Genomic DNA, 7,605 nt, shown 5'->3' on the forward strand with positions numbered 1-7,605 from the left:
TTGGATGCTTGCTGAAACGTGTTATATTTTCTTCTTACCAGGTTCTTTAAAATTTATCACAAAGCGTTCGGGTGAAACAGAAACTGTCGTGTGGATGAGGAGTGGTACACAGGGAAACAAATGGAGATTCGCTGATCTTACATTCACCAGTGACAAACCTATTCAGGTATATCTGTTGCTGTCTTTTTTTTTTTTTTGTAGATTAGTTTGTATTGTGAAATGTTGGAAGTAATTAGAGCATTTGTACAGGGATGTTTGTCCTGCTAAAAACTATAAGTATTCTATTTCTATTCAATTGTTTCTTTCAACTGGCATTTAAGTTGTATTATCTCTGTGGAAATTTAATAATGAGGGACAATATATTACCAGAAGTGTTCAAACACCTCATCAAATCACTGAGTAAATGTGTTCTGATCACTTCCATGGCACAGGTGTATAAAATTTCATTTCATTTATTTCATTCATGGATGTGCATTTCATCAGCAGACATTCAATAATAATCAGGTGAACAAACATGTACACACCCATACTTGACAACAAGCAGGATGAAGAAAATCTTATATATCCTGCCCCCTTCTAAATAATAATAGCCGCAATAGTTAGCAATACACAACAAGCTATAAAGTCATACTGTGTAAAATCAGACAAACCAAACAAAATACATCTAAAGATAATACAAAATTAATACAAAACCAAGTGCAAAACTAAATATTCAGGAAGTACCAAGCAAACAAACATAGGTAAATATATAGTATACCTGACGAAATGATGCAAAACAATTATGATACCAGACCAAAATAAGTGAATAAATATGTCACAAGATGCAAAACAAATATGAAGCAAAATGTAAAAACTTATAACTTCATATAATCCCATTGTTCTGTCTATATACCTGTTTTTTTTTCAGTTGGAATATGTTTTTACAGTCCTTCAGCTCATAAAGCGAATTCCAGAGTACACATGTGCTTCAAAGTTGTCCGTGCACATTGGTGCTTGATATGGCCTTTCCATCTATGCTCTTCATTCTCTGAAGTGAAGTGTTTTACTACCTAAAATCAAGCACGTAGGTGTGCAGATTGCTTTTACAAACATTTGTGAAAGCATGGGTTAACTCATAAGCTCAGTGAATTCAAGTGTGGTACCCTGATAGCATGCCACCCGTGCAATAAATACATCCATTTTTTATACTATCAACTTCCTCAATACTAAATATTTCATGGTCAACTGTTAGTGGTATTATTGCAAAGCTTGTATTTTATATGTTTCACTGTAATGCTAAACTGTTTTTTTGAACTGACAGTCATCATATCAGTGACCTGTTGTGCAGTTTATTATAGAAGCCGTGGTGGGTGGTACACAAGGGAGCATAGCCATCGATGACGTAGTGGTGCACAGTAGTCACGATGGCTCTTGTCCGGCTGAGAGGGAGTGCACCTTCCAGGGCTCATTATGTGGTCTACAGTCTTCTGGAGACCTCAGCTGGAGGCGGATCACTGGGGCGTCCAAACCAGCCAACAGTTCAGGTCCTGTAACAGATCACACTCTAGGAACAGATCAAGGTTTGTAACTGTTAAAATAAACTCCTCTGTCAGACACTGTGTATGTACATGGTATATATTAAAGACATAAACACATTCTAAAGCTTAAATAAGTTTGTGTTTCGCTCCACTTTATGCGCAGGTTATTACCTGAGTGCTCAGTCGTGGAGCCATTCCACAGGGTCCAGAATTAGGACAGTAACAGCAGAGATGGAGGCCACCCCATTTGGAGGAGAGTGTTTAATGTTCTGGTACTACATGGAGGGAAGTGGAGTGGGTGAACTCAGGGTCTACCTCCAGACCTCGACGAACCATAGCAATGCCACTGAGCTTTGGAGCAGGAGTGGAGACCAGGGAAGACACTGGAGACATGGACGAGTGACGCTCTACAGCCCAGAGACACAGTACCAGGTATGGACACACCGATTGACCAACCAGTGGGAAGTGGAAGCAAGCTTAGTCGGTGAAATTTTTAAAATGCAGTCAAATCAGTACACATTTGAGCTCAGCTGCTTTTTATTTCATTTATTATATTACATTTATATATATATATATATATATATATATATATATATACTATCAACTACTAAGCTCTTTTTAATCTTTAATCTTAATATTTAATTGTCCACCAGTGCCCTCTGTGGCAACTTCTGCAGTCATAAATGTTTTTAATGAAATGAATGAATGGAGTAATTACATTTAATAACTTACTTTAATTAATGTATTTAATTACTTGTGAGAATTATTATGGGTTTCAACTTTTCACTTCAGCTTTGTTTTTGGTTACAATTCAGTTGTATTTAGTGCAAAAGTAGTTTGATTGTTCTTCTCATTTTGAGGAATTGGCTGGTTTTAGTTTAGTTTTGAGCTGCTTTAGATTTAGTTTTAAATTTTCAGGAATTTTGGGGAAAGATTTGATTTATTGGAGCTGAAGAGAGGTGAAGAAAATACATGATTTATTACATGTATCGTTGAGTGCAAAGCCATTAACAATGGCTATAAATGAAAAAATGGCCTGCATTTCCATTCTATTTCAATTTTTACATTACATTTACACCCTGCGATGAACTGGAGGCTTGTCCAGGGTGTACCCCGCCTTCGCCCCTATGTAGCTGGGATAGGCTCCAGGCGACCCCCGTGACCCTAGTGAGGATAAAGCGGGTTCAGAAAATGAATGAACATTACATTTACATTTACATTTATGCATTTGGCAGACGCTTTTTTCCAAAGCGACTTACAGGGGAAAAACCAAAAAATGAAAGAAAAATACAAGAATAGATTAAAAACATAAAACAGTCGTACAATTAAAACTCTATTGTACAGAAGAATAAAAAGCAAAATAATAGACTAAAACACAAGAATAAATTAAAAGAGACATAAAAGCTGTGCACTTAAAAACAGTGAAATAAAAATACCAAGTAAAAACAACAGAATAGACATGATAATACATTTAAAATGGAATGTTTGAAAGTGCTAGGACAACAGGTGCTCTCTGAAGATCTGGGTCTTCAAGAGCTTCTTGAATACAGGTAGGGATGCCCCTGTTCTGGTAGTGCTTTTACCTTCATGTTTCCTGTTTATATGTATTTTGTTCTCTAAAGAGCTGAATAAAATATTTTTTTCATTGCTGCTTTGGGTTTTAGTTTTCTTGTAATACTTTGCAAAAACCTTTCCACTTGAATTTAGTTTACTCGGACATAGTGGGCGTTCAATCACTGACATACTGTGCTAAAGTATCACCTTGACAAACAAACAACATTGTAACCAATGGATGTTTTAAAGTGTATGTTAATAGTTGAAATACATTTGTCATTGTGGGTGACAGGTGATTTTTGAAGCTGTGGTGGGGGATGAACCAAGAAAAGATGTTGCTATTGATGACCTCATTGTAATGAATGGTGCTTGCGCCCCTCAAGGTTAGTAGGAAATGTCAACTTACACACAGGAACTGAATGCAGATATCTGTGCTGTAGAGTACTTTTCCTTTTTCCAGTTTACTGATTGATTGATATATGTGATGTTTATACATTATATGATTCGTTTATATTTTCAAACTTCAGGTTTTTGTGACTTTGAGATGGACTTCTGTGGTTGGGTGAACAGTCCTCCTCCAGAGTCTGGAGTTGACTGGGATTGGCTCTCAGGGACCAGTGAAGGGACTCTGGTTCCAACCTGGGATCATACTTTTCACTCTCCTTTAGGTAAGTCCCTGTTCACATCATATAATCATCAGCATTATCGTGACTCACATGAGGCATTCATAAACCACAAAGTTCTAAACAAAATTAGACATGCCTGTTAACTGTTTCTTATTTTTAACAATCAGGTACCCACTGAGGTGAAATGTTATTTATGTTTTGTTTTTGTTTTGTTTTTGTTCTTTTTAGTTTGTATTAATATCTGGTATTAATATCTGGTAGGAAAAGTTGTAAATGGGTATTATTATATTAGTGTACATAGGTAAAAGGATGTGTGATATTGTTTATTATTATTATTATTATTATTATTATTATTATTATTATTATTATTATTATTATTATATTCATACAAAATAATAATTGCTATATAATGATCAGAAGGAATAGAAATTGGGGGTCGGCGTACATAAGTTTTTACTTCTTCCTACTCCTTTTCGAGCATGTATAATTTAATTTCATTTGTTTTATTTATTTATTTATTTTTCTGGTTGTTTGTTTGCTTATCAATCATTTATGTACCAGTACTTATATTTTGCTGGTTGATTTTTGTTTTGATTTCACTGTCTACATGTTCGAAATAAAGATTTCATTCATTTATATTGTGTGATTCATTTTCTCTTTATAGGTCACTTTGCATTCTTCTCGTACTCTGGATCTGACAGAGTTGAAATTGCCAGACTAGAGAGTGAGTCGATGGAGGCTGTAGAAAGAGCTTGCCTGGAGCTGTGGCATTACTCCATAGGGTGGAATCCAGATAGTGAGTGCAGCTTTTTTAATCCCAGTAGAGCAGTCGTGTCACTGTAGTTATTGTTTCAACACTGGTCGTATCACCAGTGAAATGTTAAGTGTAATGACTTTTGATCTGCAAATGACTAAATCTCGCTCATCCATCAGTGGGCAAAGTTTAAGGCAATATTTGTAAAATTCTATACAACATTTGTTTTTGATACGGTGTGAATATGAGACTAATTTGACTTGCCATTTTCATTCCTTATTGGCTGCTAGCTTTTAGCATAAACTGAGAAAATGTGGATTATGTATGGCACTTTCAGAACCCTCAGACATTACATTGACGATGTTTGTGAATGAGAGTGGCACACTACGTCCTGTGTGGAATACAACTGTATATATATACAAAACATGGATCCTTGACAGAGTGGATTACAGTGCACCAGGGCGCCACCAGGTAAAGCTAAGGTTTTAATTATCTTGAGAAAATACAGCTCCTGATTACAACAGTGGAATGTTTTTGATTATCTGTTACTCTTTCCTTGCAGATTATTTTACAGGCCAGTTGTGCAGACTCATTGGACAGCACCTTATCCCTGGATGATGTCCACGTCATCAGAGACAAGTCTTGCGATGATCTTATACCGACCACCACTGCTCACCCTGACACCACAACAACCACAGCCCCTGCCTCTGCCATGGACTGCACTTTTGAACAAGGTCTCACTGCTTTCTATTCTTGGTTATAAGTCATTTTTAAAGCCGTCGTAGACTGACTCTGTCTTAAATAGTCTTGTAATAATCTTTTCTCTAAATATCAATTAATTAATCATATTTTATTTATATAGCACCACATCATAACAAAGAAGGGGGGAGATAAGGGGAGACACATGGATCCACGGCAAACAACTACAACTGTTAAAAACTAGAACTGCTGTTACTAGTATAACTGCCAATAACTTTTACAGATACCTATAACTGTTAATACTACTACTCCGAATACAAGTACTAGCAGTGGATATACTACTGCTACAGCTGTTAGTACCAATAATAGAAACCTCTACCATTTTTGTTACTGTATAATAAAACAGATTATAGATATCATAACTCAATTAGTCAACCTTCGTTTACACTCAAGTAATCATTGAAGGTTAAAGCTCATTTACATTTCTTCTCGCTCGGTGAAGTTCACTCTTCAGCTTAAGCTCCACTGACAACTTGTCCACATTAGCCTTTACACAACAGACGTCATCATTGTTAAAAAAAAGAGAGAGAGAAAAAAAAGGCATTTAACACATGTATATCCGTTGTGCTTTTCCCTTAACTGTGACTCTACAGTCACTTCTCATTTTATGCATTTTACAACATGTGCATATAGCAGCGATACTGGTGGGTCTTCCAGTCAGTACAGCTGAAACTAGCTGCAATGAGAAGATGTGTACTATAATTATACTGGCCACCAGGGCTTAATTTGAGCTGGATCCAGCTGGATCGAGATCCAGCATCTCCAACTTCGGATCCGGAACCTACTTCATTGGATCTGGCACCCCTATGAAAAAATAAATAACCTAAATGAAAAAAAAGTTTACAGTTATCTGTTTTGTTAATCTTTATTCCCCATCAAAATTACACAAAAAAGCTTGTGTTTGGATGCATTTTAAGGTAAATTTTAAGGGAAACACAGACGTAACAGGGACGGTCTAAAACACTTAGGGCTGGATCTATCAAAGGTTTGCGTGTATTAAAACGTGTGCAAACTCATTGCACACGCAAAAAAAATGTACAAACTGATTTTCTAACAGTGCGCAATAAGGGTTGTGTCTTTCAAAGGTGCAAAATAGCACGTCTGCATCTAGTTAGAACATTTGCCACAATGAGTATGCAATTTGGGGTGTTTACACGCAGTTGTGCATGTGCTGGGAGGAGAAAATGTAAATATATTAATTTAGCACACGGAAAGTGATTTATCAAACCTGAAAGCAATTTTCCTGATAGAAACTGTGTCTATATTTAACACGTCTCCAAAGGACGTACAAACAGTTTGGATACGTAATTGTGCACACATGGCTGCGGTTAGGAGACATTGAAATGATGAAACGAGATGCAGAGAATGCACTTTTCACCCTTGTGTGAACATTTTTGGAGTGACGGAAGAAAAAATAATTGAGACATATGCCGCCCCCCCCCCCCCCCCCACACACACACACACACAAACTTTACGGGACTCTTTTCCACTCCTGATGATTGTGATTAAAAATACGCACCGACAATTGGCTACAATGTGACAAAATTATGTGCGCGTGACAGTCATTCAATCCCACTACGTGACAGTCATTCAATCCAACTACCCGTAAACTGTGGTCACACCCCACACGCAAAATTCTAGACTGCACATGCAAATTACTACACACACATTGGGATCTTAGTAGATCCAGCCCTTAATGTAAAAAAGCTTAATGTAGCTTAATGTCCGAAAACTGCAATCAATTATCACCAACTTTTGTGTGGACATCTCTAGTTATGCCCACTTTCACCTCTCCCAAAATCAAAACAAAAAGCCCACTTTTATGGATGCTATATGCACATTAGAGAAAAAAAGCTTACCATTGCTTAATGTCTGAAGACAGTGATCAGTCATCACCCAATTATGCGTGGACATCTCTAATCATGCCCACTTTCAGCTCTGCAAAAATCAAAATGAAACTCCCAGTATTATGGATGCTGTCCACATTAAGCCTCATTTTTCTGTTAATAAAACAGTTTCCCTTCAGCACCACACGTCTGAGTCCAGACAATTTGTATACGAGAGACAGGGAGAGAGACAATTCGTTAGATACATCTGGTGCTGGTTGATGGCAGTTTTCGGACATTAGGCTACATTAAGCTTTTTTACATTAAGTATTTTAGACTGTCCCTGTTACCTCCACCCTCCCCTCTGCGTTCTGGCACTTCCCACTTTACAAATTAAGTGCTGCTGGCTCACTATGAAAAACTCCCATTCAAACTTTTAGGAGGATACATACATGTAATAAGTTAAATCCTTAAAAAAAATTTAAAAAATCTGTTAATACTGAATAAAAGAAGAGATAAGATAAGAGGAAGTTTCTTCTGTCGTTATAATTACATATCTAATTTAGTCT

This window comes from Sphaeramia orbicularis, chromosome 17 (genome assembly GCF_902148855.1).
Source record: "Sphaeramia orbicularis chromosome 17, fSphaOr1.1, whole genome shotgun sequence".
Lineage (NCBI taxonomy): Eukaryota > Metazoa > Chordata > Actinopteri > Kurtiformes > Apogonidae > Sphaeramia > Sphaeramia orbicularis.